The 12,412-nt window shown below is 42.2% G+C and overlaps 1 protein-coding gene and 1 long non-coding RNA gene across 5 annotated transcripts in view; one reads left to right on the plus strand and one right to left on the minus strand.

Moving 5' to 3' along the window:
* The window catches only part of USF3 (upstream transcription factor family member 3), a 50,852-nt gene extending 43,559 nt beyond the window's left edge, over nucleotides 1-7,293 (minus strand). For 2 of the 4 annotated variants that reach the window (XM_069553487.1, XM_069553477.1), the window contains exon 1: nucleotides 6,911-7,267. The gene's annotated coding sequence lies outside the window, so the exon portion shown is untranslated. Of the gene's footprint in view, nucleotides 1-6,910 lie in introns of all 4 variants that reach the window. The other 2 variants (XM_069553466.1, XM_069553457.1) reach the window with 2 other exon arrangements.
* Nucleotides 7,294-7,568: 275 nt separating this feature from the next.
* LOC138420787 (uncharacterized) lies at nucleotides 7,569-9,080 on the plus strand. The gene is made up of 2 exons (XR_011249317.1): nucleotides 7,569-8,006; nucleotides 8,143-9,080. It is a non-coding gene; the product is annotated as an uncharacterized lncRNA (long non-coding RNA).
* The last annotated feature ends 3,332 nt before the right edge of the window (nucleotides 9,081-12,412 follow it).

A 12,412-nucleotide genomic window follows, 5' to 3' on the forward strand; every position in this document is an offset into this window, starting at 1 on the left:
GTGTAGCCAAAAAAAAAAAAAAAAAAAAGAGAGAGAGGAAAATTTAAGACTTCCCTGGTGGCCCAGTGGATAAGACTCCATGCTCCCAATGCTGGGGGCCAGGGTTCAATCCCTGGTCAGAGAACTGGATCCCACAAGCCATAACTAAGAGTTGGTATGCTGCAATTAAAGATACCACATGCCACAACTATGATCCAGCGAAGCCAAATAAATAAATATTTAAATATGTAAAAACTAGTATTCCTTGAAGTCTTAGCACTCTCAAATTTAAAAGTGGCAGATTACCACGAATCCCTCAAAGAACTGTTAAGAGTTTACATGATAATATAAGGAATGGATCAAGCAAAGTAATCTGGTACATAGCAAGAGATCAAGACACCTTAACTGCCTTTCTTCCACTTTCCCCCTAATTCACTGGGAAGATAAAGGTCATCTAGTTCAAGTTCCTTAACTAGATCCTACATTTATCATAACAGACCTCAATCTATACATCTGTCCGTTCAGCTTACCAGAGCATCCTAAAGCTAACTCCACCATCTGTGGAGAGAGATTCTATACTTCTTTCCTCTTTAGTACTATATTCCCTCCTTAACCATTTCTCTCTTGCTTCTTCATATTAAACAAGTATTTACTGCTTTTTCTATTTATCATTCTGTTTCTCTCCTCCTATTTCTATGAAACTACTCAGCTTTCTTTCACTGGCCAATCTCTTCTAAACTCCATGGTGGTATGCCTTCTGACCGCTCCTGCCAATCAAAACTACTTTCTTAGAAGTACTATTAGGGACTATTTTTCAACAAGCCAGAGGCCTTCTCCTCTCTGCAGCATGAGGTTGCTGATCTCTCCTTTTGCTTGAAATTCTCTCTCCCACACTGTCTTCCTCTCTCCAATTATGCATCATCTTTCTCTAACATGAATCCTGTCTTTCTCTCATTTTGACTTCCAAGGATGAATGTTTTTTCCTATTTGCTTTTTCCCTACAAAGTTTCAATTTCTTTCTGTATAAAAGCTGCTATATTTTCACAATACAGCTAACATTTCAATTCTGATCTTCTTCCAAATCTTTGGTTAGGCAAAACACTTCAGAACAATTTATTTCGAAGCAATAAACCAGAGTCTGTTTGCAACATGTCAAAATGGCCTTGCCTCTTAAGAGAACTACTTCCAATCTCCATTTTATCAACATCACCAAAATTTTAACCTGCTTTAAACCCCAAAATGACCTTCAGATCTTCTCACTGAATCCTATCAATTTGTTTCACAATGCTCATCTCCTAATGTTTGTTACTGCCTTAGAGTAGTCTCTCTTTTACACAGGTCTGGGACTTAGAGGTCTTTTGCTCCCAGTCTCTCCCTATCCTTCAGTGATTTTATACTCCAGTGTCTCTGTTATCCTTCCATTGCACTGCAACCCATCATGTGCCTCTCCTGCTCCAGAGAGCAGTACCATTTCCCCATACCTACTGCATCAAATCCAAACTCTTGGGTCCTGCCTTTCCTGACCCTGCTTCACACTGCCATCTTTTCTGGCCAGGCTTGCTTGTCCACATCTCTTAGTATGACACACAGAGGAGCAGGGTTATACAGCTGATCACGTCATCAACTCTTCCCTCCTCCCCACTTCACACAGGTTCTTCCCTATGCTCCTTACCAGTTAGTTTACTTTTTGCTAAGTTTATACTATTTTCCCACTGGCATAACCTCTCCGTTTTACTCTGCTTATCCAAACCAGATTAACTCCTTCAAGCCCAGTGAAATCTGTCTTCTATAAAACCTTCCCTAATACTTCCAGCTACCATTTCACCTTCTACCTTTATTCTGGACTCTATCACTCCCACTTCTTAGCAATCTTGTTACAAAAGGATATCTTATCTTTCATATACTATTAATCTCTCCTTCTTTACTAGTGCTTTAACATTAAAATATATTCATTCTTTCCCATTTAAAGGTTTTTAAAATTCTTTTTTATCTTTCTGACCTTGCCACAGATTCTAGGTATTTCTATTCTTTTCTCCCTCCTTGCCATCAGGCTCCTTGAACAGTTTCTACTCAGGGTCCCTTCTTCCTCACTTGCTATTCACTCTTCAACTCCCTGTTATCTGGCTTTTATTCCAAAAACTGTTTACATCAAGCTCATACATCAAGACCTCCACATGGCCAAATCCTGTGAACTCTGTAGGAAATGTCTTATTTGGGGCCTTCTGGCAATACCACCTCACCTGTCCTTTGGAGAGCTTCTCTGTCTCACTCCTGAGATCTGATATGACTATTAAAAGTGGGTTCACCCCAGGGATGGGCATGGGGCTGACCAACAGGACTGCACAAGGAAGGAAACTGGCTGAGGCTGCGTTAGCCCCATAGGCCCATGTGATCCTAGAAGCTGCTTTCTCTGGTCTTCCCAAGGCTTCATATTTGACTTTCCTTCCACTTCTGTGCGCTTACCCAGTATGTATCCATAAATCTCCCTTTTCCACTTAAGTTAGCCAAAAGCAATTTCTGTTGCTCACAACCAAAGACAAATTTATCCTGCAACTGAAGTAGAGGTAGAAGTGGTACCTCTCATGGTTACACTACAAATTTCTTCTCCCTGTCCCCTTCACTACGGATGCCTGCTGTTCAAGAAATTATAGTAGCTAAAGGGAGAATGTTTTTGCCAAGGGACCCAATAATGGCTTCATTAATTTGGAGGGAAGACTGTCTAAGGCTCTTCATGCAGCCAGCTAATAGACAAACGGGAAGTCACAAGGAGCATAGGTGGGACCTGACCGAACCTGGGGGTACCTCTTTTTATTAACACTAGCAGCGAAGTTACCACACTACTGCCACATTACACAAACAAGGTCTGTGAGGGCTCAGATCTCTCAGGAATAAAAGTTTGCAAACCACACATGTCTGACCCCAAAGTCCATGTCCTTTAACATACCACAACAATCTACTTGCAGCTCCTTAATCAGGAAAAGCCCTCTCTCATTTCCATGCCTTCATACCTGTCACTCCACAAAGTGTTAAGAGGAAATACACTCTATATTCTTATTGGGTATTCCCAGTAGATTATAAACTTCTAAATGGAAGAAACCAAAGCTTCCACATTTGTATCCTTAACAACTAGTACTCAGTATGGGGGTGATAAATGTTGATTAAGAATATCTTCTCTTAATTTTCCATGGTATTCATCACTGCAGCATCAATTCTAAGTACATATTTTAAATTAGCTAATGAATATTGTGTTCAGTCCCTTATTTGATATGATGTTCCCCAATCCTCCCAATAAGTCTAAAAACTTCTTAAGAGCTGCGTCCAGACCATTTACTACTTTCATATTCTCTTTAATACCTAAGAGTATTGGGCACATGGTAAACACTCAATAAATACTTCATGAACTGAATTAAAAACACAGTATTAGCACATTAATAGGAACAACTTATCATCCCCTACTGATCTAATTAAAAGATCTGGCCTTCTGAAGTAGTGCAATTGTACCCATATGGAAAACTTAATGAGAAAAAGAAAAATTATCTAATTGGACAGTTAACAGCTTTTCTTTTAGCGTTACACAAATATTTTATGGATAACAAGAGCCAACTTCCAGAGTTCAGAGTAAAAGACTCAAGGTATATATCTCCATGCATATTGGAAAGAAGATTACATGTTTAAGGGATCCATCTAACCACAATTACTTAAATTCCATTAATCCTTAATAAATCCATAATAGGACATAAAGAATATTTAATGGTGAAATCAATTAATGCCAATTCAACCTATGCTAAAGATGCATATGGCTATCTTCACATAATATATAACACAACAGTCATTTACGCACTTAACAAACACTTTTTGAATGCCGACTAATAATTAGTGCTACTTTAGGTCCCAAAAGTACGAAGATGAGAGAACACAGTTGCTATGTTGGTGGGGTTCTATCTCCACCAGGTTACAATGGTATGCAAAAATACAGTGTGAATTATACCTCCTGGAGCCTTCAATGTGGATGCTCCAGGGGTAGCAGGCTCATAGAGAAGGTGGATAAACACATACTCAGGGGCAATGTGATTGGTGTTAACAGAGAAATAAGTACAAGCTGTTATTGGGACCACAGAAGAGAAAATAATCAACTTACTGAAGAAGTCAGGAAAAGACATGGGAGAAACTGACATACGTGAATTCTGATGTGAATTAAGGTGTGAGGAAGATACCAACATAGAAACATTCAGAATGGACTCAAACCTGAAACTACAGCTGCAAGCAGTGTTAGGGAGGTTTCAAAGCAAATCAATCTGACTCAAAGCAAACTGCTCTAGAAGAGCAAACAATAAAACACTCCTTGCCATCGAGTTTAATAATAATGAAACACAAACACAAAAGAAGCTAAACTACCAGATGATGTAAGCATAAAGGGAGTCTCTTAAACAATATGTTGATGAAAAGTTCAAAGGGAGCCAATCACTAAGGAATTAGAGAGAGCAGTCCAGGAAAACCTTCATTAAAGTAGAGTTAAACTACAGTCGCTGGAGAGGGAGCACAGGGGGGTATCCCAATGCTGAGAAAGACCAACATCTCTAACAAAAGCCAGGATCTGAACTGCTGATGTGTGAGACCACGAGGAGGCTCATGTTGGGAAGCAGTGGGGGGAAAGCTGGACACAGGAGTGCAGGCCTGATTTAGAAGAGCCTACAACACAAGTTTATTAGATTGGACCTTTTTTTAGACACATAGTAGTTCTCAACCCTTATTGCTAAATGGAAACACCTGGGGAGCTTTAACGACTACCCCTATGGCTGAGGTTCACCCATATCAAAAGTAAGAGAATCTCTGACACAAGCAGCCTGGGTATTAAAATGTAAAAGCACATAAAATGATTCTACTATACAGTCCAGACTGAGAACCACTGGGTCAGAGGGTAGAAAGGTAAGGCATGACAGATATGGTTAAGACCCAAGTGGGAAGCTTCCCTGGTAGTCTAGGGGTTAAGAATCCATCTGCCAGTGCAGGGAACATAGGTTTGATCTCTGGTCTGGAAGACCCCACATGCCTCGGAGGAACTAAGCCAATGCGCCACAGCTATGGAAGTTCACGCACCCTAGATCCTGTGCTCTGCAACAACAGAAGCCACCACAATGAGAAGCCCAGGCTCCCCAGCAAAGCGTAGGCCCCCACTAGCCACAACTAGGGTAAGTCTGTGCACAGTGAAGACCCACCACAGCTAAAAAATAAGTAAATATATCTTAAAAAAAGAAAAAAAGACCCAAGTTTGATTCAGTCCCTAGTTTCAAGCTGACTGCCTGTTGAAGCTTATCTCCTGAGTTAAAACATTCTGTTTTCTTAGAGCTTCTTTTCCCTTGTTGACAATGCTAAACTCTGAAAATAGCCCATCAATTTCTCTTACCTGACTATTTCACTGACTGCACAATCTGCAACTTTAGAATTTTATTTCCACGTTGTCCCACAGAAAACTTATAAAGTAATTATTCCAGGGACTTCCCTGGTGGTCCAGTGGTTGACTCCACACATCCAATGTAAGGGGCATGGGTCTGACCCCTGGTTGGGGTTGGGGAACTAGGATCCCACATACCACACGGAGCATTAAAAAAAAGAATTTTAAGTAATTATTTCAATCCTATGCTGCCCTTAAATTGCTACAATGGGGTGCTTTTATACTAAGGAATGTTCTAGGCTGCAGGCTTGTCTGGATTTTATAAAACTTTTAAAAATATAGAGAATGTAATACCTGTGTATAAAAAAACCCATACTGCTTAGATTAGAGCAAAATATGAGAGTAAGTTCTTCTTTACATTGTTCCTAAGACCAGGTACTTTTCCTGGTTTCAGAAGTGCAATGATTACAACGTATTTTGCTTATTTTGTAACAAATACTTTTAAAGTACTTCACAAAAAAAGGAGAAACAATAAATGTATCCCATATAGCTACTCTGTACTATATTAAATATGTGTGCTGTGTAGGAGGAAAAAGTCAAGGTGATTAGAGTGTGTGCCAGCCTGTTGATCCTTCAAAAAGCAGGTTTGCTTTTTCGCTTGCTTGATTTTTTTAAGAAAAAGCAAAGGTACAAATATGCTTCAGAATCCATGTTACTCACAGAAATGTTTATTCAAGAAATCTGTACTTTGTTAATAAGTAAGCAACTGTCCTTTTTTATGCAAACTTAAGTTAACCACAATTGTCTGGTGTGGTGTTAGGTCAATATATCTACTATTGGCAGTAAAAACTGCATGAGAACGTAAGTTTAAAGTCTATAGCTGGGATCATACGTATAGGTTTAGGTTTATAGTTAATAAATCGGAAGGATCATACTCCAATGCAACAGGGAGGCGGGGGGTGGGGGGAAGGGGGCCGTGAGTTTGGGAGAACCGCTCCAATTCAGAACGGACAAGAAAGGCTTCTAAAAAGACCTGCAAGCCTAGCTCCACTACATAGAAGTGAGAGTTAAAAAGCAAGTCACATGAGTCTGACCACTGGGTCCGAAGGAAATTCGGAAGGCAAGGAAAGAAGAGGGAATGAAGGAGACAGAAAAAGGTGAAGGAGGCGGGCAAAGGCCATCCGGTGTGAACCTGGATGTCCAGCTCTTTATGCACCCGGGGCAGCGTGGAGCCCTTCTCGCCCCGCGCGCATCTGGGGGCCGGGGCGCAGCGCGAGCCCCCCACGGGCCTGGCACCAGAGGGCGCGGGGCGCCGAGAGAGCGGGCAGAAGAGGGGTGCGCGCGCCTTCTGTGCTCGCGGCCCCCAGGTTCCGCAAGCAGGGGTCCTCAGGAAGAAGACACTCTGCGCAGCCCTAGCCTCCGGGAGCTGGGAAGGGGTGGGTGGAGCAGAGCCCGGAGCCGCCCCCCGGAGCCGCCCCCGCAGCCCCGGCCCCCGCCCCGCGCCCCGGCTGTCAGCGGCCCCCTCCCTCAGTCACTCACCCGCGGGCTGCGTGGTCTCGGCCGCGGCGGCGGCGGCAGCGGCGACCCCAGCCTGGGTCATGATCCCAAGCGGGTTCCGCAGGGGTGTCCGACCGCCCGGGCCAATCTCTCCGTCCGCGGCCGCCGCCTGCTTCTCTGGGGCTGGGGGAGCGCGGGCCCAGGCCCTCCTCTCCCCCCGCCCCCGCCGCCTCTTCTAGCGGCCACCGCCGCCACTGCGAGCCCGAGCCCTCAAGGCCGGAGACCCGGCGGCAGCACGGCCTCAACTTTCCCAGCCCCCCTCCCCCCGCCCCTCCCCGGCCCTCCCCGCCCCTCCCGCGGTCGCCGCTCGGCTAACGAACAGCCTACCCTGGGTGCACCGCGGTCCCGCCCCTGCCACTAAGCTCACCAATTCTAACCCGGAGAGGCGCAGTGATAGCCAATCAGAGCCCGAGACGCCGTTGCGCTATCTAGGGGGCGGGAGAAGGTGGAGGGAAACCAAAGAGAGAACGGGCCTCGGGCGGCCCAATGAGGAGGGCCGGGGGTGGGTGCGGAGGTGTGCAAGTTGAGTTGAAGGAACAGGAAATATTCTTAAAGGTAGAGTGATGGGCAGGACCGAAAGCCAGTAGATGAATGGGAAAGAGGTGGGCCTGGTTCCTTAAAGGGGACGCCTTGAGAACCTAGCAAAAGAGGTGTTTGAAGAAACTTCTTTGTATCCTGTTCTCTGTTCTGCTTATACACGTCTTTTGTAGGAGTTTGAAAAACTAGAAAGAGGACACGGAAGGCTTTCAAGAACGATTAGAGAGATCCTCTTATCCTAGAGGGCAGGAAGGCGGGATGAAGCTCTGTAATAGAAAGTGAGGAAGAATAAAAAAGAATGCAGATGTCTCCGGCTGCCATTTCACTGGAAGACCATTGCCGAGCTGACTGCTCGAATTTGTTGGCTGCGATCATCTATCATTTTTCATTTGCCCCAAAGGCGGATTCCTGCGAACTGGAGATCGACCGTGTTAAGAAGGGTCCTGGGAGGCTCCTAATTAGAGGAAGCGAGTATGTGGCACTGGAGGATGGATTTGGAACTTCAGGCGTGGGTTTCTAGATACCTAGATACCTCTGGAAGGTACAGAGCCGCTGATGATAGCATGGAGACCAGGGTCCGCTAATTCCAAGATGGGTTTGGGGCCCTGGAACCGTGGTCACAATTCCCTTTTCCTGGTTTCACTTCCTATTTCATAACCCCTCCTCTTCTGAAACAGGTGTCCTCCGCCTAGTGGTGGTGAAAGATTTCCAAGCGCTTTCACCTCCAGGTTTGGAAATGTCCCACATCTTAGACTTCCGGGGACTAGACCAGGTAACTTCCAGAAGGTGCACACGGGGCATGGCATGGTGGGAATTACTTGAGCCTGTGTACAGAGGAAGCTGACCTTGTGTTGGGAAAAGGTGTAAAGTTAAACAGTAACCGCACCTTATGTTTCTACAGCAGTTTAAAAGCTATGATGAAACGAATACAAGGCTTTTAGTGTTATTTCTAAACTATGGCACTGTGAACAGTCTGGAAATTTTCTTTAACTTTTGCATCTCAGCATATGAATTTCTAGTTAGCCTCTGAATACATTTAGCACACCCAAATCAAAGCTGCAGATAAGAACGACCCTAGGATTCAGAGCTTAATAGTAATGCTAATAGAGCACCTCCATGAAATTGTATAGCATTAATTAGTATGTCCAGCTGTAGGAAATAATTTCCATTGTGATCAGAATATAATGCATTCTGTTTAAAAATTATTCCAGTAATAAATATAATATTCAGGGTATGTATGATTTTCTAAGAAAATACAATGCATCAAGTCTAAAGTAAAATAACAAATAGTTTTGTTTGTTCAGAAAACACGTTAAGAGTTTCCTTGGATCACCATTGGAATACACATGAATACCTTTCTGGCACAATGTAGAAGTGTTAAATAAGAGAAATTTCTATTTGATAAAATGTGAGGAGAGGGATAAATTGGGAATTTGAAATTAACAGATACAAACTGCTACAAATAAAATAAACAATAAGGACCTACTGTATACCAAAGGGACCTATATTCAATATCTTGTAATAACCTATAGTGGAAAAGAACCCAAATCACTTTGCTGTACACCTGAAACATTGTAAATTAGCTATGCTTCAAAAAAAAAAGTAACAACAAAAAGTTCTAAATGTCTGCTTTTTAATTTAATCCTCATTCCTGACTGAAGCCCAAATCCCAATCATAGATCTTTTCGTTGACTTTGCCAATTCAATATTGGTTTATTGCTCTGCATATGAGAGGATGACATCAAATAATGGTATCAGTCCTATTTCAGGCTAGCTGCCATGTGCTTATAGTGCCGTTTTTTGTTTTTGTTTTTTAAGTTGCTCAGTCCTGTCCCACTCTTTGGGACCCCATGGACTGTATACTGGAGTGGGTAGCCCTTCCCTTCTCCAGGGGATCTTCCCAACCCAGGGATCAAACCCAGGTCTTCCGCATTTCAGGCGGATTCTTTACTAGCTGAGCCACAAGGGAATCCCCCTACACTGATAATAAAATATGGTGGTCAAGTGAAACTGATCCCTTTGCCTCCAGGCCAAGTCCATTTTTTACAGGGTTCAAGTAAATCTGATTTTCACCCACATACTTAAGATTCTTCACAAGCCCCTCGCATGTATCCCCCGTTTAATTTCCTGACATCCCTTTTTTTTCCCTGTTCCTAGGGATGAATGACTGGAGAGGGGCGCCGACATCCGTAGGGAGGGGGGCGTCTCTGAGTTCTGGTTTACTGAACCCGTCCCTGCTCCCCGAGTAGGGGACTGCGCAGACTGTGCCTACTTATGGGGGACCGTTGAGTGCAGAGCTTGGTGGGGCACGAGAACGGGGTGGGGGTGGGGGCGGGGCACGAGAACGGGGTCGGGGGCTGGGGGGCTTGCGCGCATCCCTCTTCTCTCCAACTTCTGGGCGCCCTATATCCCAGGATGCCTGACCCTTGTGGAGCTCCCGCTGCGCCCCAATCCCACCCCCGCTCCAGATGCGCGGCGGGCGGCGGGAGAGGCTCCAAGCTGGCATTTTAAGCAGCTTTCAGAAATGAATGGCAACGGTACATGCGAACCGTCCATTGTTTTCCAAAACGGTCGAGGTATTTCTCATTGTCAACAGAAATACAGGCTGATTCCAGGTACTCCTCCACGCCAGCCCTTGATATAGTCAGTCTTTTTCATTCTAGCCCACATAGTGAGCATGAGGTAGTCTCTCATGATTTTCACTTGCACTTCTCTTATTACTACTGGTGTTGAGCATATGCTCTATGTTTACTGGACACATGCACATCATCTTTGGTAAAATGTTCAATTCTTTAGCCCATTTTAAAAGCAGGATGCGGGTGGCTCAGACAGTGAAGAATCCACCAGCAATGCAGGAGACACTGGAGACGCAGGTTTGATTCCTGGGTGGAGAACTCGTGGAGAAGGGAATGGCAACCACTCCAGTATTCTCGCCTGAAGAATTCCACCCATTGGGTCGCAAAGAATCAGACACGACTGAGCCTCTAACACTAACACTGTCTTATTATTGAGTTGTAAAAGGTTTTTTACGTTCTGGATAAACGTTCTTTCTCAGATAAATGTTGTGCAGATATTCTCACCTATTCTGTACCTTAAAAGCAACAAAATTGCTTTCTTGAGGTATGACTGATCTTCAATAAACTGAACGTTTAAAATGTACAACATGACAGATTTTGACATTTGCAAGCAGCTGTGAAACCATCTCCACAATCAAAACTGAACATATATGTCCTGCCCTGTCTCCTTCATCCCTTCATTCACTTGCCCTCATCCTGTTCTCCAGGCAACCACTGATCTGCTGTCACTATACATCCTTTTCATTTTCTAGAATTTTACATAAATGGAATCTATTTATACTCCATTTTGTCTGTGTCTTCTTTCATTCAGCATGGGTAGGGGGAGATTAATCCACTTAGTTGTGTGTATCAATAATCCATTAACTTTTGTTGCTAGGTAGTATTCCATTATATAGATATGTCATGTATACTCATGTTGGTGGACAGTTGGATTGTTTGCAGTTTTTGACTATTACAAATAAAGATGCTAGAACAGTTGTGGACAAATCTTTATATGGACATTTGCTTTCATTTTCCTTGGGTAATAACTGGGTAAATATCCAGTGGAATGGCCAAGTTATATGCTAAGTGTATCTTAAAAAAAAAGACAAAACAAAAACCTGCCAAATAATTTCCCAAAGCTGTACTAATTTATATTCTCACTAGTACAATTTGGGGATCTGAAATGTGCCATATCAACACTTAATAAATCTTTTAAAATTTTAATTATTAAAATAGGTAGTATTTCATTGTGACCTTAATTTGCATTTCCATAATAACTAAAGATATTGAGCATTTTTCATGTACTTATTAACCATTTGTGTATTTTTGTGAAGCTGTTTTAATCTTTTGCCCATTTTTATTGGATTGTTATTTATTGAGTTTTAAGACTTCTGGATTCTGGACACATATCTTTTATCAGATATGTGATATACAATATATTCTCCCAGTTCTGGGTTGTCTTTTCATTTTTTTAACTGTGTTTTTCAAATAGTTGTTCTTAAAGTCCAGTCTATCAATTTTGTCTGAGTCATGCTTATGGGGTCATATCTAAGAAGTCTTTGACTAACACAAGTTCACACAGATTTTTCTATTTTTCTTTTAGGAGTTTTACAGTTTCATATTTAGATCTACAGCATACTTTAATTGTTGTGTATTCAGAAGTATGAAAAAATCCTTTTGTATGAAGAATATAGATTATATTTTTACATTAAGGAATCCTAATTCTTCAAGCACCAATTGTAAAGACCATCCTTCCTCCACTTGGCTGTCTTTGAATCTTGGGCAAAATCAATGTATGTGTGGTTATTTCTGAACTCTATTCTGTTCCATTGATCTATTTGTTGATCTTGACACCAATATCAGAATGTTTTAATCACTGCAGCTTTGTAAGTCTTGAAGTCAGGTAGTGTAAGTCCTCCAATTGTCTTATTCTTAAAAATTTAACTATTCTAGGTCATTTGCATTTTCATATAGACAGGCTTGTCAAGTTAAGGAGTAGAAAAAGCCTGCTAAAATTTTGAGTGGGATTTATAATTCAATTCGGAGAGAAATTGTAACTTAATATTTGGATGAATGTATTCTCTCTCCATTTATTTGGGTCTTTTAGATTTTTCTAAGGGTATTTTATAGCTTTCTGTATACAGGTCTTGCATATAGTTTGCTAAACTTGTCTCTAATTATTTCATACATTTATGCTATTGTAAATGTTATTTATGAACTTAAATTTCTAATTTTACTAGCTGGAAATACAATGGATATTTGTATCCTGTGGACCTGTTACACTCAATATTAGTCCTAATATTTTTATTAATAATTAGCACTTTCTACTTCATATCAACTACAAATAGTAATTTTCTTTCTATCCGAAGTTTTTATATTTTGGCTGCCC

This window comes from Ovis canadensis, chromosome 1 (assembly GCF_042477335.2).
Source record: "Ovis canadensis isolate MfBH-ARS-UI-01 breed Bighorn chromosome 1, ARS-UI_OviCan_v2, whole genome shotgun sequence".
NCBI classification, from domain to species: domain Eukaryota; kingdom Metazoa; phylum Chordata; class Mammalia; order Artiodactyla; family Bovidae; genus Ovis; species Ovis canadensis.